At 43.4% G+C, this 24450-nt stretch overlaps 1 long non-coding RNA gene and 1 pseudogene across 2 annotated transcripts in view; both read right to left on the bottom strand.

The window, feature by feature from the left end:
- LOC140848026 (uncharacterized) overlaps positions 1 to 24450 on the bottom strand; it is a 44792-nt gene that overhangs the window by 9229 nt on the left and 11113 nt on the right. The window contains exon 1 of one of the 2 annotated variants that reach the window (XR_012128473.1): positions 17307 to 20304. The exons of the other annotated variant lie outside the window; for it this stretch is intronic. This is a non-coding gene — a long non-coding RNA (uncharacterized lncRNA). Of the gene's footprint in view, positions 1 to 17306; positions 20305 to 24450 lie in introns of those variants that run through there. 2 annotated transcript variants of the gene reach the window in all.
- LOC140848024 (adrenodoxin, mitochondrial pseudogene) lies at positions 21678 to 24342 on the bottom strand (annotated as a pseudogene).

Genomic DNA, 24450 nt, shown 5'->3' with positions numbered 1-24450 from the left:
AATCAAAACAATTGTGACTACATTAAACTTAAAAGCTTCTGCACAGCAAAGGAAACCACCAACAAAATGAAAATGCAAACTATTGGATGGGAGAAAATACTTGCAAATCATGTATCTGATAAGAGGTTAATATCCAAAACATGTAAAGAACTCTTACCACTTAATAGCAAAAGAACCCGAACAATTAAAATTAAAAATGGGCAAGGGGACTGAATAGACAATTTTCTAAAGAAGACATACAAATGGCCAGCAGGTACATGAATGTTCAGTATCGTTGGTCATCAGGGAAATGTATTAAGTAGCCATTGGGTAGACCTATGAGACAATGCCCCAGAATGACACTGAAAGAACCTCTTTGCCCTGTTTCTAAATTAGAAAATTTTGAGAACCAGAAGCAGATTCTATGGGCTCATCTATTACAACTATACTTCCCCACCTTCAGGAAAGGGAAAAAGGGGGGTTAAAGAGAATTAAGTCCTCAGTACAAATATAAACCTGGATCTTACATAGAATATTTCATTTTAATTCTCACCCAACTGAGCAAAGTGGTTATTACTGAGCATATTTTTAAATGAAAAAATTGAAGCCTGAAAGCATAAAGTTTTTAACTAGTTTCAAAAAAGGAGCCATTAGTCTCAAATCCATATATGTTTTTCTAACCTTCAAGCTCTTCTCACTAGGCCACATGGCCACTCATGCAATTCACTGACTTGTTGAGCCATTCACTCATTGGTTAATTTGACAACAATTGACCACCTACGTACTAAGCACTCTTTCAGGCCCTGACCCTGCAGCAGATTCCATCTTCATGTAGCCTCTCTCTCACACAGCTCACATTCTTAAGGGGCCCCAAACCTTCATTTTAACCAGTTGTCACCTCAAGCATTTCCCTGTGACATATTTTTTTAAAGTCTTACTCATGTGAAGTGGTTCCTTTTTCTTTTAAGAAGTGTGCTCCTCTCTCTGCCATCTCAGCCTACAGATGCCTGCCTTTTACCCAGCAGCCTCTGCCATTTCTTGAGCCCTCTCATCTTTCTCTTCCAGAGCCATTTCATTCCCTTAGTTCAGAGCTGCAAAGCTTTCCTTGTAAGTCAGACAGACATCTCATACACTCTATCCAAAGGTTTCAGATGCCTAAATGTTGAGCAGGTGCTCTTGGGAAACCTGAGCCAGGAGCCCTTTTGAGCAGTCGGCTCCATGAATGTGTCTCCCCATGGTAGGCCTGGGATGAACAGAAAGTCATTCCGAGCTACAGCTCAACTTTCACTTGGACACATGTCTGAGGAAGCTGTTTCTATTACAAAATATAGTTACATGTCCAGCATGATAATCCAGGAATCTTTCTTGGAGGTCATTCACAATGGACTGAGTCACAGCTAACACAGAGCCCAAAGGCCCCTCAGTGCTCTAGATGTAGAAGGGCTCCCTTTGGCATTCAGTAAGAATACGAAACAGCAAGAGCTGTACCTTTATAACACACAGTTTCCTTACTTCCTTGGAAACTGGTAAAATGCATTTCCTGCCTTTGAGCTGCAGTGATGTGATTGCTCAAGGCTTAAAGCCATGGAATCCTAACCTTTCATATAAGAAAGGAAGGAAGGAAAGAAAGAATGAAGGAGGGGAGGAAGGAAGGAAGGAGGGAAGGGAGGAAGGAAGGAAGGAAGGGAGGAAGGAGGGAAGGAAGGAAGGAAGGAAGGAAAGAAAGAACGAAGGAGGGAAGGAAGGAAGGGAGGAAGGAGGGAAGGAAGGAGGGAAGGAAGGAAGGGAGGAAGGAAGGAGGGAAGGAAGGAGGGAAGGAAGGAAAGAACGAAGGAGGGAAGGAAGGAAGGGAGGAAGGAGGGAAGGAAGGAGGGAAGGAAGGAAGGGAGGAAGGAAGGAGGGAAGGAAGGAAGGAAGGAAGGAAAGAACGAAGGAGGGAAGGAAGGAAGGGAGGAAAGAGGGAAGGAAGGAGGGAAGGAAGGAAGGGAGGAGGGAAGGAGGGAAGGAAGGAAGGAAGGGAGGGAGGGAGGGAGGGAGGAAGGAGGGAAGGAAGGAGGGAAGGAGGGAGGGAAGGGAGGAAGGAAGGAAGGGAGGGAGGAAGGAAGGGAGGGAGGAAGGAAGGAGGGAAGGAAGGAAGGAGGGAGGGAAGGAGGGAGGGAGGAAGGAAGGAAGGGAGGGAAGGGAGGATGAAGGAAGGAAGGAAGGAAGGGAGGAGGGAAGGAGGGAAGGAAGGAAGGAAGGAAGGAAGGAAGGAAGGAAGGAGGGAAGGAAGGAGGAAGGAAGGAATGAAGGAAGGAAGGAAGGAAGGAAGGAAGGAAGGAAGGAAGGAAGGAGGGAAGGAAGGAAGGAAGGAAGGAAGGAAGGAGGGAAGGAGGGAGGGAAGGGAGGAGGGAGGGAAGGAAGGAAGGAAGGAGGAAGGAAGGGAGAGAGGGAGGGAAGGGAGGAAGGAGGGTAGGAAGGAAGGAGGGAATGGAGGAAGGAGGGAGGGAAGGAAGGAAGGAGGAAGGAAGGGAGAGAGGGAGGGAGGGAGGAAGGAGAGGGAAGGAGAAAATAGTAACTAGTTGAGGTGATGGATATATTAATTAGCTTGATTATATTATTTCATTATATATACATATATCACAACATCATTGTATACCTTAAATATTTACAATTGTTATTTGTCAACTACACCTCAAAGCCGGGGGACAATATATGCCTCATTCTTCTGCTTTCAGGCAGGACTACCCCGGAACCGTAACATTCAAATCAGAGAAATCCCTAGTCATAGCCCAATGGGGGAAGGGGTGGAGGCTCCCACCTTTTCCCTCAATCACCCATCCAAGGTTTAAGGATACTCCAGTGCCAAACACGTTTTTCCTGGGGCCTTAGTGAAATCTCCCAAACCACAGCCTAATAGTTTGGGCTTCCTCTCGTTCTGTATTTGTGGAGATGGCATGAGACTGGTCACTACAGCCGCTGAAGTATAACCCACTGCAAACTTAACACAGCCTTCTCTTCTCTAAATATTCTCAGCCCCCAAATATCTGGATTATGTGGCTGTTATAGGTGAGCCATAAAGGTGAACTAGCATCAGTGCACTTGTCTCAGGATCTCCGCACAGCAGGCTCTACCTAACCCGTGTGAAAGGTATTTTTACTTCATCCAGAAGGACTGACAGGGTCAGGTCTATTCCTATTATTCCTAGACCAGAGGCCAGGAGACAAATGGAGGCCCACACACCATTTATCAATGTATTTAAAAAAGTATAAATCAAACTAACCATTAAAATAGGTTCTATTCTCCTTCCTTTAACCATATACCATCATAAGAACAAAATTGAAAAATAGGTCTAATATTGTTTATTTTAAGTGCCTGAAAGTCAATATAATATAAAAAATAACTGAATTTAAATCAAGTTGGGGCATTCTGCTGTTAAGCTGCCAATGTTAGAATGGGTTCTAAAGCAAAAACATGTAATTCATACATTTTTTTCCCCATAAAAGTATATTCTTGCCTCTATTTCAGTGCATCACTAATTACATTGTTAAGATTTTTCACATGACTTGGGTTCTACTGACAGAGAAGTCAAATTTTACAAACTTTGTTGAGTCATTGTGGTTCTTAGTTTTTTAAATTAATTTCAACTTAGAGAAATTTTCCTCTTCTGAGGCAATAGCAACTGGAATTGTCAATGAATTCTTTAAGCAATTCTTAGATTCAGAAATTAACCATAATTTGACATGTTATGTTAAAACATTTTAATGTGGTCACATATAATAAGTTATCATAAAAATGTCATAAAAAACCTTAATTTCATCACATAAGGCATAACTGCATGCATAAGATCTGTTTCATTTATGTCTTCTAGAAAATATCATGTTATCTAAATTTAATTTAGTTGCTTTAAGAGCATTTAGTCATTATTTTCAGTGTTTATATCTAAAAATAGTTATGACATCAATCATGTTTTATCACACTGTCCCTCCTTTGACAAGATCCAGAAAACATTATATATCATCTCAGCATTGTTCCCAATGTCATTGCTATAAACATTGTTAAGAACATTCTTTTAATAAAAAATTCAAATTACATACTTACACAGCATACAAAATGTTGCTATATTTTGGCCAACATTCTATTTTGCACCTTTTTTCCTTACCCACCAAGTTTGTGCCATTATCCTAGGACTTTCATCAGTGATCTTTTAATTACTTAAGCAAGTTGAAATTTTTTTGAGAATTTGTTCAATTGTATTAAATTAAATATTTTTGTAAAAGTAAACCTATTAGCAATCCTACCTTCAGTAACGAATCTAATTGCTAAAGTAGAGGTGGCATCATGCCCCATGTTCTTTACATCTTGAGCAAAGCTGTCCAATAGACTTGGTGAATGTAATGACCAAAACGTTCTATCTCTGAACTGTCCAGTATGGTAGCCAAGCTCCACATGTGGCTACTGAGCCCTTGAAGTGTGGTGTGACTAATGACATAGATTTTTAATTTTGTTTAATTTCAGTTCATTTACATTTAAATAGCCACATGAGACTGGTGACTACCATAATGGCCAACACAAATCTTTTCCTAAATATAAACAAATTTAAAGTAAAATGAATGTTTCATATTGCAAAATACTTTTCAGTTGCCAAGACTGCTAATGCCGCCTTGTCTGTACTTGAAAATCCTATTTCATTATGCAAAATCTATCAACTTTATGCTGAGAAGGATTGTTATTTAATTTGTTTTCTTACTTAGTTCTGCCACTCAAATTATTCCCCCACTCCTGATATAGTGTGTCTCTATTGTATTGTCCTAACCAGGACAGAGATGTGGAGAAATGTTTTGCTGGGGCCTGAACTGTTTTTTCACTATATGAGATCTTCTAAAATGGAGTTTAGGTCAAGGGCTTACCTTTTCCATATGTAGAGTAAAACTTGTGGGCAAAGAAGGTCCTGAGTTGAAAAAGGAAGTGGAGAGAAGAGGAAGGGGGACGTGAGTAGGGCACAGAAATTGGTTTATAACTGTCCCCTTTGCTTATCTCCCAAATGTGGAGATAAATGACAATTGACAGCTTCCAACCACAACTTTGTTTCCATGGAAATGTTCATTGTTCTGAGGGAAGAGACCAGGACTTTGCATAATAAATATTCAATACATGATAATGGGTTAAATGAATAAACAAAGCCACATCCATGTACACCACCTCCAACAACATGAGGAGGGACTTTGCAGTCACCCATTCTTTGGGACACAGTAATTTGATACATTTAACTACAGTCCTTAAAGGACCTTGGCTGACTGTATCAGCTCCCTGGGATTCAGTTTCATCTTTAAAAATGGAAAGAAGAACCCATCTTCTTGATCTTCACTAGGGTGTGTTAGGTTCCCTAACAGAATTGTTGGATGTGTGGCAAAAGATGACTACAAAAGTGGCACATCCAGGCATTCCTCTGTATAGGAGCAGCACTTCAGGGACACTGTATTTGTTAGCTAGGGCTGCCTGAACAAAGTACCACAAATGGAGTGGTTTAAACAACAGAGAGTTACTGCCTCACAGCTCTTGAGGCTGGAAATCCAAGATCAAGTTGTCAGTAGGACAACACTCCCTCTGAAGGCCGAGGGAAGGGTCTGTCGTAGGCCTCTCTCCTAGCTCTTGGTAGTTCACTGGCTCAAGGAAACATGACTGCAATCTTCACATGATGTTCTCTGTGTGTGTGTCTGGGTCCACATTTCTTTTTATAAGGATGCCAGTCATATTGGAATTAGGGCCTATTCTACTCCATTACAACTTAACTAATTACACTACAAAGACTCTTTTTCCAAATAAGTCATATTCTGAAGTTCCGGGTGTTAGGACTTAAACACATGAATTTTGGAAAGACATAGTTCAACTCACAACATGCATGTTCCAGAGTCAACCATTTTCAAATATGTTGTTATATTGCATTCACCTAGTACTTTATTCATTTTCTAAAATTTTTATGTATTTTTCCAGGTAGATCATGTATCATTTCCATTCAACAGATATGAGGTAAGAGATAAAGAAGGAAAGGAGAGAAAGAGGAGATAAAGAAGGAAATTGTGACATTCCTAAATTACACAATTGTTTCCATCACTGGTTTCCAAGTATCCTGAATTCTAGGCCAGTGATTTTATGATTTTACTCTAAGATTAGATTATCTTGCCTCTTCACCATACATTATTTATTTTTCTAAAGCTGCCTTTATTGCTGTTGCTCTAATTCCCACCCAAACTAAATGTTTAAAAGCCACCTGATCTTTCCTGTTTTCTGTGCCCATAAAAATTCCAACTTGATCCTTTGTTATGTCATTTGGTCTGAATAGTAAGATAAACTTTTCACAAAGATTGACACTGGGTTCTGGGTCTTCCTGGAGGCAAACCAGATAGTTTGAGGCAAGCCTTGGTTCCTCAGAGTAATGGGACTATTCTTGGGCATCAGGCTGATGGAATCTCTGGAATTTACCAGGGGCAAATCAAAGAGAGAGTGGAAAATGCTGAGGGTTGGAAGTCAGGTAGGACCTGGCTAAAGTTCCACAATGGCCATATACTAGCTGTAAGTAACATCTCAGGCTTAATATAATCTCAGTAATACAATTGGACTCATCAAAATCCATATAAAAGCATTTTATAAATCATAAAACACTGTACAAAGTGACTGTAATGGGGTTTGTGGGGGGCACTTGGTGAAGGGGGGAGTCTAGTAATCGTAATGTTCCTCATGGAATTGTAGATTAATGATACAAAAAAAAACACTGTACAAATGCTAGTTCTTCATGTAATAGTAGGTATATTCCACTATTGTCCCACTGAGCACCCGAGCAGGTTGTTCTGGCCCTACTGCCACCTCCTGCCATCTAGGTGTTCAGTACTCTCCCCTCTGTTCCTCAGTATCCTGACCATGGAAAGTATTCTGCCCAAAAAGATGGGTCAAGGAAAGAGTAAGTAAATGTGAGGCACAAGTGGGCAATCCTGCTGATGACCAGAATGGAATGAGGAGGCTGTGGATGGGGGGACATGTCTGGGAACAATGACTGGACCTCATGCTCGCCCCAGCTCCAGACGTTCCTTACTCAGGGCTGGCACTGCAATTCTATCTTATCCATGCAGTTCTCTGTACTCTTCCCTTCATACCATGGAAACATCACCTATAGCAGGGCGAGTTTCAGTATGGTAGGAGAAGTTATACTGGGTCAAATAATCTTTCAGTTCTTTCTGAACTTTTCAAAGCTAAAGAGTCAAGAGTTTGACTGCTCTCTTCTCTGTTGACCTTCCTCAAGTTAATGGATAGCATATAATTAGATACCTGGCAATAAATGGAAAGGGCTTCAGGCCTCAGTAAGAGGGTAGACTGGGCGATAGATAGATAGACATATTAGATAGATAGGCAGATGTTAGATAGATAGATAGATAGATAGATAGATAGATAGATAGATAGATAGATAGATAGATAGATATAGATAGATGATAGATAGATAGATAGATAGATAGATAGATAGATAGATAGATAGATAGATAGATAGATGATAGATCTATATCAAGTCTTAAAAACCTTCTTATTAGGAATATTAGGTAGAAAGATAGACATGAGTAGCCAGGAAAGGAGAAGATAAGCCTCAAGAAGAAGCCACCTGGATAAGGGTCAAAGAAAAAGCCACTGAACCTCTGCCCAGGTAGGGGGTCCCATGTGAGAAGAGCAAAGGCTTTGCAGGGAAATAACTCCCTCCCCAACCAGACCCCAATGCCAGCACAATCAAATGGAACTAAGAACTGCCCAGATCACACTTCAGCGTGGGGAAAGGACATGCTCACGGAGAGGGATGGCTGTACAGAAAGGCCTGTTGTCGCGCGCCCCGTCCTCGCCGGCAAGAACAGCACGCAACAACAGCAGGATTCTTCTGCAGAAAGCTTTATTCTTCAGCTCTTTGTGAAACAAATGAGTTGGGCAGGACCCAGAGGGGAAGGAGAGGCTTGCTTATATAGTTCTCATGCTCTGACCTGGTTGGTGCGGCTCCATATGCCTTATTAGCATAACCATTTGGTGGGTCTCATTGGTCCTTATGCCAAGGCGCAATTAGCATGTAGTTTAGTGGTGTGGGATGATTTGTCATTAGGAAGTTCGGGGCCTTCCGGCTGCCCTGCATGGGGCGCTATTTTCTGAGCGCGGCTGCCAACATCTCCCCCTTTTTTGTCTAACAGAAGCTCAAGGCGGAACTTGCCAGCAGAGGCGGAGACAGAGGCCTGACCTCCATCATACTTCCTGATGCCCCCTTTTTGGAGAGGGGTTCTGGGCATCTACCCCTATGCAGTCAGGCATGCCTCTCAGAGGGGTCCAAGACCTCTTGCAGTGCTTTGCCTCGCATCCTCTGGCTGGCGTTGGGACCGCTTGGTACAAAGGGTTTGGACCCTTTTTCTCAACCCTCTTGCACCATGAGCTTCTTAAAGAAAGCTGTGATTAAGCATTGAGGTACTCGGGCCTGGTGCAGTGCCACATGGGCTCAGGGTGCAAGAGCTACCTCAAGCTAAAGCCGAGCTTCCTTCTTAAGCATATTGAGCCACACTTGGGGAGAGGCGCCAATGTCTATCGCCATTAGGGCTTGAGCAAGGATCACCTTGTCCTGCTTATGTTGGTTGCGGAGTCTGCATAACAACCAGAGTAAGAGCATGAGACCTCCAAGCAGGAACACGCCCATCCCAGCCATGCCCGCCCACTCCTTGACGTGGGAGAGAGCTCTGAGGAACCAGGAAGAGAGTCCTTCCGCTATGGAGATATCTAGACGGGTGGAGTTGATGTGGATAATTTCTCGCCGCAGCTCTTCTAGTGTCCCATCGAAGTCTTGGGACCAGTTTCCTGAAAGATACTGGGACAGGTCTCGTGACAGATTAGCTGCCCGTGTAAAATTTTTATATTGAATGCTAGTGATGCAGAGGGCACGATATTTCCGCTCACATCCCAATTGGGCCATTTGCCAGAGCACCTCCATTTGTTCCTCCACGAGATCTATGCGTTGATTGAGGATCATTATTCCTCCTTTCAGTTTGCCATCAAGTGTGGACTGTTGGTCCAGGGCAGAAGCTACTGAGGCTGCAAGGTTATTGAGCTCTGTAGCCGATTTGATGGAGGTGTCTAAAGCTATACCAGCGGCGGTGGCTGCGACCGCGGTTGCGGAGATCAGGAGCACTATGGCGGCTGTAACACCGAAATCGCGCCTTTCTCGAAACAGAGTCATGGTGTTAGGGGCGTCTACGGGAACAGGGACCCAACGGGGGATGCGGACTACCAAAGCATTGGTAAAGTTACGCGCATCCCAACACTGAGACAGAAAGCAGGTTTCATTGGAGCAGGAGTCAAAGCTACTATTGGATAAGATAAACAGAAATGGGGGGTATACGCATACTGGAGAAGGTGGAAAAAGGGAATTAGGTGACTCTGGACCTGATTTTGCTGAACACGTGTAGTTCTCGTTGTTATGGGTCATGATCATGTTCCAGTGTGCGCGCATGTGGTTATTCTCGCACCAAAAGGTGATATTTTTTACACCGATTCCCCCACCCTGGAGGGCGGAAAAGGGGGAGAGGTCGGTACACGAGCCATTGACCCCACACAGCATCCATTTATGGAAGGGGTTCATGCTCAGCTGCTGACGAAACTCGCCTTCGAGCACTTTTACTGGCCACCAAGCCTCATTGGCTGGCCGTCCCTCCATATCTGGGGAGATGGTAAACTCCTGCCTCTCAGTTGCCCACGTTACTACAGTTGACTGACAGTCAGTCCAGGGCCACAGCTCTCCCTCATAGTCGCCCACACAATGGGAGGCATATTTGGGTTGACGAGGCCTGTCGGTGGAATTGTTCCTGGGAGAGTGTACAAATGTGCCATTGATCCAGAGAACCATCTGGTGGATAGTCATGTTCTTATAGGACGGGCTCCCTTCCTTATTAGGCCCTTCAAATTTAGCTGACATAACGGGGAGGCTACTGGCCTCTAGAATTATGTCACTGAACCATCCGTATTTCCTCCGTTTCAGGGAGATACAGCCAGCTAGATTCTGAGTGGTGAAGCATAATGACCCATTAGTTACGAAGGATCGGTTTTCTCCCAGGGGAGCTACTAGGGTGTCTTTAACTAAGTAGGGCAAGTTCATACTAGTATTGGTAGTGAAAAAGCGCGGAAAAACGGCTGCATTGAAACGGACAGGCATAGGCTTAGGAAAGGCAGACAGGATTCCCCATCTCAATACTCCCTGAGTCGGGGTCTCCAGTGTCAGGAGCAGGGTCAGGAGGTACAGCGAAGTCATCTCCTTTGTTTAGGACTTTCCTCGTTAGGCGCTCCGGGATCCAGAAGGGATTTTCTTCACCCTGGGGGAAAACACACACAGCTCCCCTGGATCTGATTATGATTGGATCCGGGCCCTTCCATTGGTTAGATAACACGTCCTTCCATTTTACTAGTTCTTGTGGGTCTTTTGGCCACTGATTATGGCGATCCGCTGCTGTATGGCTTTGAGCATCCAGATTCAAAAAATTTATAGTGAAAAGTGCTAGGGCTATGGCAGTTTTTGGTGTGGGGGGTATATCTTCAATTCCCCCTTTTTGTTTAAGTAAATAGGATTTGAGCGTGCGGTTCGCGCGTTCCACAATCCCTTGACCCTGTGGGTTGTAGGGAAGGCCAGTGATATGTTTTATCCCCATGTGATGACAAAATTGAGCAAATTTTGTAGAGGTATAGGCTGGGCCATTGTCTGTTTTCAGAATCTGTGGTAACCCCCATGCGCTCCAAGCTTCAAGGCAGTGCTGGATGACATGGGAAGCTTTCTCTCCTGACAATGGGGAGGCAAAGATGACTCCTGAACAAGTATCCACGGATACATGTACATATTTCAGTTTCCCAAAAGACGAAATATGCGTCACATCCATTTGCCAAACTTGTAAAGGCTTAATACCTCTGGGGTTGATCCCAACATGAGGTGTGGGAAGGAAGCTGCAGCAATGTTGGCAGCTAAGGACAATGTTCCTAGCTTCGGCCCTGGTTATGCTAAACCGCTTGCGCAGTGTTTCGGCAGTGACATGAAACTGTGTGTGGAATTTTGAAGCTGTGGTGACAGGGTCTAGCAGGGGAAAAGCTATATTTCTGGTTGCGAGGTCTGCCAGGTGGTTGCCTTGGGTCATAGGCCCGGGAAGGCCTGAATGTGCTCTGATATGAGTTATATACAAAGGAGATTGCCTATGAAGTAGTGCTGATTGTATCTGTTTGAACAAAGTGGCTACTGGGCTGGACGCTTTGATTAGCCCGGCCACTTCTAGAGATTTGACTGCATTAACTACATAACAGGAGTCAGACACAATATTTAAAGGTTCAGGAAAGATTTGTAGGACCTCTAAGACTATGCGACATTCCACTATTTGTGGAGTGTCAGGCGTGTAGCCTTTTGTCACAACTTTGCCATCATGGACATAGGCACCTGTGCCTGTCTTAGACCCGTCCGTGTAAACTGTTTTTCCATGAGGCAGCGGGGTTAGGCTAGTGACCCGAGGAAATACTAGGAGATGATTTTTGGCGAAGTTGATGAGGGGATGTTTAGGGAAATGATTATCAAAGGTTCCTGAGAAACTGTAAGCAAGTATGGCCCAATCATCGTTCATAGCACATAATACTTGTATCTGTTCTACGCTGTAAGGGGTTATAATTTTAGCTGGAGCCTCTCCGAAATGTGTCATGGAGGTTTTTACTCCTCTCAAAGCAAGTTTGGCCACGGCTGCTGGATAGTACTCTATTGTCCTAGCCTGAGAGGCTTGGGGATGAATCCAGATCAGTGGGCCGTGCTGCCATAAGACTGCTGTTGGCAGCTCTGGGGTGGGAAGGACACACAACTCAAAGGGTTCATTCGATTGCACTCTATTTAATTGTGCTGTCATCAAAGCCTGTTCTACTTTGCGAATGGCTTGTAATGCCTCAGGTGTGAGGGAGCGCGGTGACGTTAGTTGTGGGTCTCCTTCTAGGGTTTTAAATAGTGGAGTCAATTCAGTGGTGGGTATCTTTAAGTATGGGCGCAACCAATTAATATCCCCTAGGAGTTTTTGGAAGTCATTCAAATTTCGCAATTGATTATGTCTTATCTCAAGCTTTTGGGGGCAAATTACATCTGTGTAAATGGTTGCTCCTAGGAATTTGCTAACACTAGATTTTTGGACCTTCTCGCTTGCTATATTCAGTCTCCAATTTTCTAGGGATCTAGTGAGATCTATATATGCTTCTTCTATTTCCGCTGGTTGTGGGGAGCAAAGAAGGATGTCATCCATGTAATGGATGATCTTTAGCGTGGGATAGGTCTTACGAATTGGGTCTAGCGCTCGCTGAACGTACAGTTGACATATGGTGGGGCTATTTGCCATTCCTTGAGGGAGGACCTTCCACTGAAATCTGGCATCAGGTTGTTCATGGTTAATAGCTGGCAAAGTAAAAGCAAATCTTTCCCTGTCCTTGGAGCTTAGAGGTATAGAAAAGAAACAATCTTTAATATCTATTATGAGCACTTTCCATTCTTTGGGTAAGGCAGAGAGGAGTGGCAGTCCCCGTTGTATGGGTCCAAGCATTCTCATTTGAGCATTTACTGCTCTCAGATCATGAAGCAACCTCCATGATCCTGACTTTTTCCTGATTACAAATATGGGTGTGTTCCATGGGGACACAGAGGGTTCTAGGTGTCCCACTTGGAGCTGCTCTTGCACTAAGCAATGAGCTGCTTCTAATTTTTCAGAGGATAGGGGCCACTGAGGAACCCATACGGCCTCCTCTGTGAGCCAAGGTATGGGCATGGCATCTTCAATGGCCCCTATGAAAAACCCAGGCCGTGACGGTCATTCTTTACTTTGGGCAGGATGGGCTCTATGTGTCCCTGTTGGTGTTTCCCCAGCCCCTTGCCAGGGATGTATCCCATGTCCATCATCATGCCTTGGGCGGGGGTGGAGTATTCATTAATGAGTTTGAGGCCTAAGTCTCTCATGACATCCCTCCCCCATAAATTGACCGGTAGAGGGAGTACATAAGGGGTGACTGTACCCTCTTGTCCTTCAGGGGCTCACCATTTCAATGGTTTGGCACTAATTGAAGGGCTTGACTCATATCCTAAACCTTGTAATGAATGTGAGGATTGGGTCACAGGCCACTTGGAGGGCCACCAGGTTGCAGAGATAATACTTTTATCTGCTCCAGTGTCTAGGATTCCCTCAAAGCTCTTTCCCTCTATTTGAAGAGTTAATTTTGGTCTGTCTGCTAAATCTAATACTATGAAGGCTGAATCCCAGTCAGAGGAGCCGAAGCCCCTTTCTCCCCTCTCCGTGTTGGTAGCAGGATAATTGGCGTGGAGACTAGGTAAAACTAAGAGCTGGGCTATGCGGTCTCCCGGGGATATAGGATAGATTCCTCTGGGAGCCGAACACATGATTTTTACCTGTCCTTCATAATCTTGATCTATGACTCCGGGATGAACTACCAGGCCTTTCAATGCAGCAGAAGAGCGCCCTAGGAGTAACCCAATGGTATTTGGTGGTAGGGGGCCTTTAAAGTCTGAAGGGATAGGCTGAACTCCCATCTGTGGAGTCAACACTATTCTGGTGGTGGCACGGATGTCCAATCCCGCGGAACCTGAAGTGGCTCTCCTTGGGGGGCCTGGTTGTTCCCGAATGACACTTGCGTGCTGGTTGCCCCATATATTTGCGGGCCCTGGTGACGGGGGCCCCTCTGGGCGTTTTTTGGCAACTCTAAGGGTTTCCCTTCTATATCTTTAATAGACCGGCACTCATTAGCCCAATGCCTGCCTTTCTTACACTTAGGGCACAACTCAGGGGTCTTTTGGGTTGTTTGTTCTGAAGCTGGGCTCCTACACTCTCTATTTATATGTCCTAATTTCCCGCATTGAAAGCATTTGATACTTCTGTTAGTGATCCTGGCTTGTTTGTGGCTCTGTAATATGGCCGCGGCTAGGCCCGCATTGGTGAGTGGCCCTCCTATTTCTCTACAGGCTTTCAACCAGGCATGTATCCCTTTTTGTTTCCAGGGTGTTATCGCCTGTCTGCATTCCTTGGTACATTGTTCAAACACTAATTGCTCCACTAGGGGCATTGCTTGTTCCTGATCTCCAAATATTCTGCCTGCGGCCTCCATCATACGAGCGACAAAGTCAGAAAATGGCTCGCTCAGCCCCTGAATAATTTTTGTCAAATTGCCTGATACTTCTCCTTTGTTGGTGAGGGCTTTCCATGCCTTGGCAGCGCACGTGTTTATTTGTGCGTATACCTGTAAGGGGAAGGCGGTCTGGTTGGCTACCCACTGTCCTTGGCCCGTCAGCATATCATATGACCACGCAGGCTGTCCTTCGGCCGCGTTTGCGCGTGCCTGGGTCATGCTGATATCATGCCACAATGCCTTCCATTCTATGTATTGCCCCATACTAGAAAGGCATGCCTTAGTTACATATTGCCAGTCTGCGGGTGTCATGGCTGTCTCTGTTAATCTCTCAACTTGTGCTATGGTGTAGTTGGCACTGACTTCATAAGCCCGAACGGATTCTGCTAACTCCTTAACTTGTTTATGGCTCAGGGGCTGGTGAGAGCGTACGCCATTATCCTCAAATACAGGAAACATTTGTCTAATTGCCTGAAGAGTATCTGGGTGGCAAAAGGAGAGTGCGCCACTCACGTAAGGTGGCGGGGCAAAGGGCGTCGGGGGACACCCTGCTTTCATTTTTTCCTTGGTCCGCTTTTCAACTTTGCTGGTTCCCTTACTTCTACACTCTGCGGTTTTATTTTCTTCCCCTTCCTCTGCGGACGTTAATTCCTCCTCAGATTCCCTATTGGAGAGTTGGAGGTCCCTCAACTCTTTCCAGGGGTATTTACTATTTTCTCCGAGGCGATTGTCACTTGCTTCTCGGGGCTCTTTCGCTTTTGCCCTAGGCGGGCTTTCTCCCTCACTCTGAGGTTTCTTTACCTTCGTTTTTGTGGCCTTTTTTCGGCCGCGCGCGCTCTCTGTTTCCCGTTCCGTTTCTGACATGCTCTCTTGGATATCTGTCAATGCTCTCTGACCTTCTTTTATTACCTTTTCACATCTCTCATCTTGCAGACAAGCTCTAATCAGTTTCCAGAGGGGCCTGGTGCCTCCCCTCAGGCTACCCTCCTCCTCCTCTCTATCAAGATCTTTCCCCAGTTTGTCCCAGCTCGGGATTGAGAGGGACCCTGAACAAATGAACCAGGGGGCCACACGGTCTATCTCCTTCACAAAAGATCCTAAGACTTTGCTGGAGACCTTCAAGTTTCGCTCTTTGAGAGCTGTCTGCAGCGCCGTGACTAATGACGGTGCATTCCCCATGGTGCCTCCTTATTTACAGAGAACCATCAACCATCATCCTAAAAAGCAGGGGCCTCTCGGAACTTACCCCTCCGGGCTTTCTTCTGACCTGCAGTTCTGAATCCTCTCCAGATGTCTGAAGGGTCCTCCCTGTGCCGGTGATGTTCTGGTTCCCGGGATTCGGCACCACTTGTCGCGCGCCCCGTCCTCGCCGGCAAGAACAGCACGCAACAACAGCAGGATTCTTCTGCAGAAAGCTTTATTCTTCAGCTCTTTGTGAAACAAATGAGTTGGGCAGGACCCAGAGGGGAAGGAGAGGCTTGCTTATATAGTTCTCATGCTCTGACCTGGTTGGTGCGGCTCCATATGCCTTATTAGCATAACCATTTGGTGGGTCTCATTGGTCCTTATGCCAAGGCGCAATTAGCATGTAGTTTAGTGGTGTGGGATGATTTGTCATTAGGAAGTTCGGGGCCTTCCGGCTGCCCTGCATGGGGCGCTATTTTCTGAGCGCGGCTGCCAACAGCCTGTAAATCAAATAACCCCACCTTGTCAGGGGAAGAGGTGCCTCCTAACTGGAGTGCAATATACAATCCTCCTGCCCAACAGATCGAGGCCTTTGTTTACCCTGACCCTGGCCCACTCCTCCCTTGGAGTGCATTCAAGTAAAACTGTCCCTGTGCTTTGCTATTGTGTCTCTGCCTTTCAATTTTTGGTTTCACTGGGGCCAAGGACTGAGGAGAACAAACTCAACCAGTAACACCATCATTCAAAAATCTGGTCAATACATATTTCATAGTGGAGACTTCTCTGCCCCATTATAAGGCAAAATCGCAGGGTCAAATTCATTCTATGAAGGTCATGTAATACAGAAGTAGTCAAAGAGATTTCTATTGGGCAGCAGGGAATCTACTGACTACCATCTTGCTTTGCTAGTATCAACTGTGTGATCTGGGGCTGGTCCCTGAACACCTGTGATTAGCTGAATAACGGTTTACAAAGATACCAGGTTCTAATCTCCTGAACCTGTAAATGTTACCTTGTAAGAAAAAAGGATCACTGCAAATGTGATTGAACTAAACATCTTGAGATGAGGAGATTATCTTGGATGATCTGGGTAGGCCCTAAATGCAAGAATCTCTATAAGAGGTAGAGGAGGATTTCAGTTACAGGGACAGAAGGTGATGGGAAGACAGAGCAGAGAGAGCTCTGAAGATGCCACACTGCTGGCCTTGAAGAAAGAGGAAGGGGCATCATTCACCAGCGAATGGAAGGAATGCCCAAAGCTACCAGATACTGGAAAACCCTAGAGCCTCCAGAGGGATCACAACTCTGCCAACACCTTGCCTGCTGCCTCAGTGATACTGATTTCAGACTTCTGGCCTCCAGAACAATGAAAGAATAAATTGCTATTGTTTTAAGCCAAGAAGTTTTTGGTAACAGAATCATCAGGAGAGCTTTAAAATTATCTTGATGTGGGTCTGGCACCAGAGCTCCTGTTTTAATAGTCTGGGGTGAGACCTGAGTGTCAGTATCTATAAGAGTTCTCCAAGTGATAAGGTGTAGGAAGGCACGGTGTCTCTAGACTCGATGGTTCTTCCCAAATCAAAGATGCTTTGGTTCTGGGTCTTCGCACTTTAACACAATTAACTGTTTGAATGTGGGAGAATGGATCTCTGGGGAAGAAAGAGTAAAAACAGCCTCCAGGAGAAACTGAGACTGAGTGTTGATGAGAGTCTGAGGGACATCACACAGCACAGCGCCCATTAGCGTGCCTTTGGTGTTCATCGGCCTTCCTCTCCTGGGGAGGGTGAAACCACCCCTGGAAGAGAGGAAACACTGTAGAATGAGGTGACTTTCAGAAAGGCTCCATCAAATGGTGGGATAATTGAGTTCTGTGCTCTGCCAGAATAAAAATCAAAGGGCCAGCAGGAATTTAAAGGACCCTCTTTTTAAATGATTCATTAATCCATTTATGAAATACTTACAGGACTGCTTCCTTGTATGACATTCAACAGTATGCTATTCAGTCATTCAACAAATACAGGGTGCATACTGTGTATCAAGCACACTTCTAGGTACTTGAGATCCAGACCAAATCCAGAAAGATCCTATCCTTTATGAGGTGCTGTGGAGAAATACATGCTGTGATGAAAGATAAATCAGGGGTTGGAGAAGGGAGAATGGGGAGGGAGGCAGTGTGCATAACTGAACAGGGAGTGGCTCACTGAAGATACAGTCCAGCAAAGCCCTGAGGTGGGTGAAGACAAGGGCCTTGGGCATTTACTTCAAGAGCTTCCCCAGCAATAATACTGGTGGCCACTTTTTCCAAAAACCTAGAGAATCATCTATTCCAGAACTTGATTACTTGATTCAAGAATCTATCTATTCTCTTCTGCTATGGTCTATTTAAAAATTACTTGGAAATGGGAAATATGAGAACCTTTTTAAATAAAGGGAGACTGCATTGGTGAAGAATTGGGTCTATCAAGAAGCCCCTTCTTTACTCTTTTTAGCAATGAAAAGAGCAAATGGAAACTTTTCAGGCAAATACCCCAAAAGCAAAAGCTGAGCCATTGTGGGGCTTCAGTCTCCAAAGGGCAAATTCCTTGACAAGAAGCTCAAGGGAAAATCAGTGACAGGGCAGTAGAAGCCACTAGGCTCCATGCTGATTTTCAGCACTGTGATGTGATTTCTCTTTTATCATTTTTGGACCAGTCCCCTTTCCAATTAGAGATCACAGCTGCTAAGAATAAAGTGGTGTCTGTTTAACTGGCAGAAGACACAATGGCCCACTCAGACCATCAATAGGAGTCACTGTTTTGGAAATACGACCATTGAGATTTTTAAAATGCTAATGCATTAATTTCTCTTTCAATGCTGATTGTCACCCAGTTCCTTTTTTAAATGAGGGAGATTTTTTTTTCTATATAGTGGGTCAAAAACTTTTTTCATGAAAACAGTTTCCAAATTTTAAAACTTCCAGGAATCTTTGATGTTGTTTGTTTAACCAACTCATTTATAGGAGAGAATGCAGCCCAGAAAGGCTGAGTAACTTGGTTAAAGCTACACTGCTACTTAATGGGGGAGTTTGGAACAAGGAACCAGACTGCAGTCTCCATCCAGTATTCTTTCTACTATAGCAGGCTGTGCCCTCAGAAACATGAGGGTGATCTCTAACTCACCATTACATTTTCTTTGCAATAAGCAAGTGCCAAAGAAGCATCTCTTCCCAAGTAATTTGTCCTTAGTATTCAAATGTGAAGATGAGTAAAATTTCTCAGCCTTCTCGTTGAAGCACTGCTGCTACTTTTCCCACTGGAGGAAAGGAAGTACTTGCACACTGGGCAGATTGGGTGAATCAAAGGGATGTGTTATTCTTTCAGACATAGGCATGTTTCCTGGCGCAGCACGTTCTGTGGCTTATGTGGACTTTAGATTTCGAGTTTGCCTCCTTCAGGTGGCCCAACGCGTGGTTCGTTCCTGGTGAATTGCTCCTGCCAGATACCTGAGGATGCTTCAGCCATCTGAAGGCAGTGACCTGAAGGCTGCACACTCAGGAGTCTCATTTGGAAAGGGGATCCCTCTACCATTCTGGAAAATGCAAGTATGATTCAGTTCGCACCTAACATTAGGCAAGCTTTATTTTATCTGCATATCCATAATTCTGCTGTCACTAGCAGGAAACAGAACCCTGATTTAGATATGCAGCTTTAGCACCTACAGAGCACAGTGAACTTGGAGTTCAGAGAATTTTTGCTTTAAGTGCTGTATTCAATTTATTCAACAAAAATATTATTAAGATCTACTAAAAGCCAAGCCCTATACTAGGTGTTAAAGAAAAATCATTCATGACAATTGTTCAAGATGGAAAGCAGACTTCATTCAAAGGAGGACTGTGGAGATAGGTGTAGGGACCACTCTGGGTAGTTACTGCAGGGGGAAAAAGATTGGGCTCAACTCTAAACACAGCCTGGGCAGGGTGGGGGTCAGTAGATAGAAACTTACTAGAAGGAAACATCAGGGGTAAGAGGAGATCCTTGCTAAACCAACCTAATACGATTCTGGCTGAAGAAAGTCCAGGATGATCAGATATTGCTTGGAGGTTGAGGAGTGGGGCTGGAGAATAGGAAACCCAATTAGATATCATGGGTGATCAGATGTTGAGGATGGGGGGTTCTGGTTAAACCTACATAGGAAGACTCTTGCTAAAATTGAGAAAAGACTGCAGGAGTGCCTGAATAGTTTGGTCAAAAAAAGAATCTTTGTTAAAAGCAACAAGGGATAATGTTGAGCTATGACAGGTTTCCTGTTTTGTCATGACTTGCAGTGTGACCTTTGAGAAATCCATCTTACATCTCTCAGCCTCAGTTTTCTCATCTTTATGACAGACATTTTAATACTTGCCTTCAGATCTTCACATGCAAAATATAATACCTTATAAACTGTGAATCATGTTTCAAATGCAAGCAAGAATTTTAAATATGTCCTTCTGGGGAATGTTAGTTGATAACAATAGGTGCCAACACTGTACTAGGATCATTTCATCATTGCAACATCCTGCAAGGTAGGCAGTACTATTTCCTTAAAACCAGCGGTAACTGAGCTCAGCGAGGTGAAGGGCTTGCCCAAGTCCCCAAGGTCAGGAGATGGAGGATATGGGATTTAAGCAATTTTTGCTGCTCAGAAGGCTCTAAAGTGAAGGCCATACATATGTGACTTCCTCAGAATGGACCTGACTTCAATTTAGCAAGAAAAAAAACAAATGGCTGTCAATCTCTTGGAGTAAACTAACTGTTAGATAGAAAGACATGAGCAGCTGGGGAAGGGGAAGATAAGGTTCAAGGAAAAACCTGCCAGCCACTGAAGGAAACAAAGGCTTTGCAGGGAGATTACTTCCTTGCCTATTGGGACCATGTTAACTGGTCCCAACCAGATCACAACATAGGAGCAATGAAACAAAACTAAGAACTGTCTAAACCACACTTCATCATAATCTCATTAAAGTAAAATTACAGTTTTTTTGCTCACTGCCTCTCCCCACTCCCCTACCACTCTACATACCAAGGGCTTTTCTGTGTGCATTTTGGGACAAGACATGCGCATTGAGAGGAATGGGTGTATAACTGGAACTGTCAATCAAATGACCTCACCCTGTCAATCAAAGGGGCACCTCCTGGCTAGGACATGATAAATAGAACCTCCCCTAAAAGCTTGGTGCCTTTGTCTGCATTGACTCAGGCCCACTCCTCCTCTAGAGTATATTCAAATAAAACTTTCCCTCTACTTCACTATTGTGTCTCTGCCTTTCAATTCTTTGCTGTGGCAGGGATAAGAACTGGGAGAACAAACTCAACATGCAACATATTTGGTGCCCTGACATGGGTTGCAACTCCTGCCATTAAGGTGTGCTAAATAAAAACCTCCTGCAGCTTAAACTTTATAATGTGTCTCTTAACTGAATTCTTTCCTTCAAGAAGATAAAAACCAAGGAATTCCACAATCCACCTCCCACTAACAACCAAACTGGTTTGTAAAATTTTATGCACTTCCAGCGACATACATCCCTAGTCCCCCAGCAATAGAAATTGTCTTCTAGACCTCAGGTCTTACGTCCTGATACAAATTACAGAATCACCAAAAGCAATCATTGAAATCATACACCTAGGCCAATCAGTCTACAAACTTGACAACTTAGTCAAGAGATATGTAGTCTCCACTGTCAAAAAAAATTTTGTGTGTGTAGGCCCAAGCAATTTCAGTATGATAAACTGCGATAAATAAAGTTTACCTGGGACTCATACAAAGAATTTTAGGAACTGACCTTTGTAGGTCTAGACACTGCTTTTTTATTTTTTTAACCACAAGTAAAAACATCAAAATCAAAACAAACCTAAAAACTAACAACAAAAATTTCTAAATCAATAACTGTTCTTTAGAATACTAAACATCCAGAAAGAATTATCAGGAAAGAAAACTTTCTGTGAGTTTGTTCGCATCTTTTTTTTTTTTTTTGGCTCTGCTTAATTTTATAACATTATCAAATCAAGTCTAAAAATTAAATAACAGATAATACACCCAGATATAAGAAAAGCAAATGGGAGTCAAAAGAAGAGTAAGACATTGATTAAGATGATTTGTTAGTAATAGTTTTTTTAAAAGTAATACCTCTCACTATAAAGATCTTTCCATCAGCTTCTCTAAGTTGATTCTGGTAAATTTAAATTATCTTTTAACTCCCAGTCTCTGTTCTGTCATAGCCACATTTGTGTTTACAAGTAATCACGCTTTCCTCCTGACAGCTGGTTTTCTAATTTTCCAGTTTCTAAAAACGTATAAACAGAAGAAAATCTGATAAAAATAACTCAACATCATGTGATATATTGACACATTAAAGAAATCCTGTTGTTGCTTAACCAAGGTCATATTTCTATTCTTAAATATTCCCTAACAAGAAACAAAATTTCTATGTAATGTCTGAATATCTTTGGTTTACACTTAAAGTCTCATATGCTATTTTTAGAAATGCACATGTAATACATTATTTTCTATTTTCTTTTTCATTATAGAGTGATGTTATCTAATAAATAAGCCATCTCTCAAACTCTGATCCAAAATGTGATTTACCACAAAATTCAAGTAGTTTAAGGTAGGGAAAAGCAATTAAAAGAGTTGTAAAATGGAAGAAAAAGAAAAGATGGGAAAATATATAATGAACCTTAACTTTCCATTAGAAAACAATTTTTCAAGTGAAACGTAATTTTTCTAAATGCTGAATGACTGTTATAGAAACCATGTGCAACACTATATGGGTACTTAAGAAAACAGGAAAATTGTCCCTTAAGACAAAAATTCGACAATATTTTCACAGTGAAAGTTAGGCAAAAGGTTTGGAAATTTTTAGAATGTTTCACTTAAACTATTCAGCAGTTTTGAATTACTTATGTAGTAACAGGATGGTTTACCTGTGAAAACCAAATACTGTATTAAGTTTCAGCACATATTCAACAATTATACAGAGTACTTTACAAAAGGAAAATGCCTTTCTTGATAGCAAAATGACAGAGAAATGTAAACTAAAATTACACAGCATTGAAAGGGAGCCTATCATTATTCCCTCTTATTTAAATCAACTGTCAGGAAGAAAACTGTTGGGAGTCATGGAATAAAACAAATGAACCATCATAACAAAGAAGACACAAGAATATTTCAAAACATAATACAAGAGTAAAATCTAGCCCCTCTTAAAAAGTTTAGAACACACTGTTAGTTCACAGGCAATAATATGCCAGGTTAACCTGAAAACAGTTGTAGTGGCTTTAAAACATGTATGCAAATTCTCTGACACCCAGTCTTCAAATGATGGGCCAGACTTGGTGCCTCACTACCAATAAAAAAAAGTGGCATAAGGGATACTGTGATATCCATGACTCGTTGAAAGAAAGGACCCAGCTTTTGCCTGGTGTACGAGTTCTCTCTTGGGGCACTATTAAAACCCAGCCACCATGCTGTGAGGGAGCTCAGGCCATAAAGAACTATACTTTTAATTTAAACAAAATTTTGAAATATTTATTTATAAGATGATAACTGTCTTTGAAATTAAGCAGTTTACTGAGCAATTAGTTTTGTCCATACACATTTACATGTTATTGCTGTAAAGAAGATATTTGTAATTTCTCCAGTTTCAATGTGAACATACAATTTGTAGTAACAAGATGCAGATTCAAGTACAGATCTTCTAATTTTTTGTTCTATTTTCACCCACATCTAATAGGAATAATAATACCATTTTTTCAACTTACTTTATAGGTAGCAGGCATAAGATTCATATGAAAAAATTTGCCGAAATCACTAAACATAGGGTAAAACACATGAAGTTTTATAATATTAACTATGTTCTAACATTTAATTTGCTTTTTATAGTCTAACCAAAATAATGATTGCATACTTTCAGGACTATGAAACTCAGTAGTTAGACAAGGTGAATTAAAGTAGTAAAACTAGTCATAATAATAAACCAATTCATCCATGTTCTCAATTACATTAATAATAATAATTGTAAAAAAAGGTTAACATCTTGTGAAAATACTCATATTTCTTTAGGAGTTCTTGCCCATATCAATGGACTGTCTGGCATCAGCCACGGCATCAGGCACTCGGACAGTCATATTGTCCATAGATTTTGTCAAACAGATTTGGCAGCCCAACCAGTATCAAAACCATCAATATCTAGATTATTTTCAACCACAACATCTAGTAGAGAGTCACCAACTTTTCCTTTGGCTGTTAATGTTACACCATCACGGTTTACAAAGTGGACTGTTACTTTATCTTCTGAGCTGCGGTGCGCCTCCGCCGACGCGCTCAGCGCCCGGTGCGCCCCCACACGGCCCCCCAGGCCCCGCTCGGCGCTTCCGCCCGCCCCCGGCCGTCCGGGAGGCTCCCGGTTCCTGCGAGAAGCAGCCGCCTGTGGGCCGCGCCGCCGAGGGCCGCGGTGGCGGTGCGCAGGAGCCGCGCGCCCCCCGCGGCGGCCATAGCCCGCGGTCGCGTGACTCCCAGATGCGACGCGGGCCGCGAGAGCGTCCGCGAGCGCGGGAGGAGCGCTGCGCCGACGCCCGAGGGCCGCCGCGGAGCGTGCGGAGGCCGGCGTGCCGGCCGGGGCGTGGCCTGGACGGGCGCTGTTCGCATCTTTCTTTTAAGGTGACACGAGTGGTCCTGTGGCACATCCACCAAGTTAAGAACACCCCAGATGGACAGAAAAAACATCTAAGACTAAAGCTGAGGCCAAGGCCACACAGCGGCAGTTGAACTAGGTCCCAAATAACTGTCCACACCAATATTACATCACTCTTTATTAACAATACTCTGGCTTTTATTTGATTAATTAAAATAATTAAATTGTTGTTAATCAATACAACACTCAAGGGATCGTTTAAGTAATTCATTAAATAATTCAATTATACTACTTTTAAATTTCTATTTTTAAGATTTGTGTGTATGTGTGTGCTCTGTGTAGTCTTTCTGCCAAACTGCAGAAAGAGTGCTCCCTTAGGCATAATTCCTCACTTGGCCTGTATATATGCCACATATGCTATATTTATCATACCACATAGTCCAAATCGGATATAAATG

The sequence above is a fragment of the Manis javanica genome, chromosome 2, assembly GCF_040802235.1.
Source record: "Manis javanica isolate MJ-LG chromosome 2, MJ_LKY, whole genome shotgun sequence".
In the NCBI taxonomy this organism is placed as follows: domain Eukaryota; kingdom Metazoa; phylum Chordata; class Mammalia; order Pholidota; family Manidae; genus Manis; species Manis javanica.
This window is presented reverse-complemented; position numbering and strand designations above follow the sequence as displayed.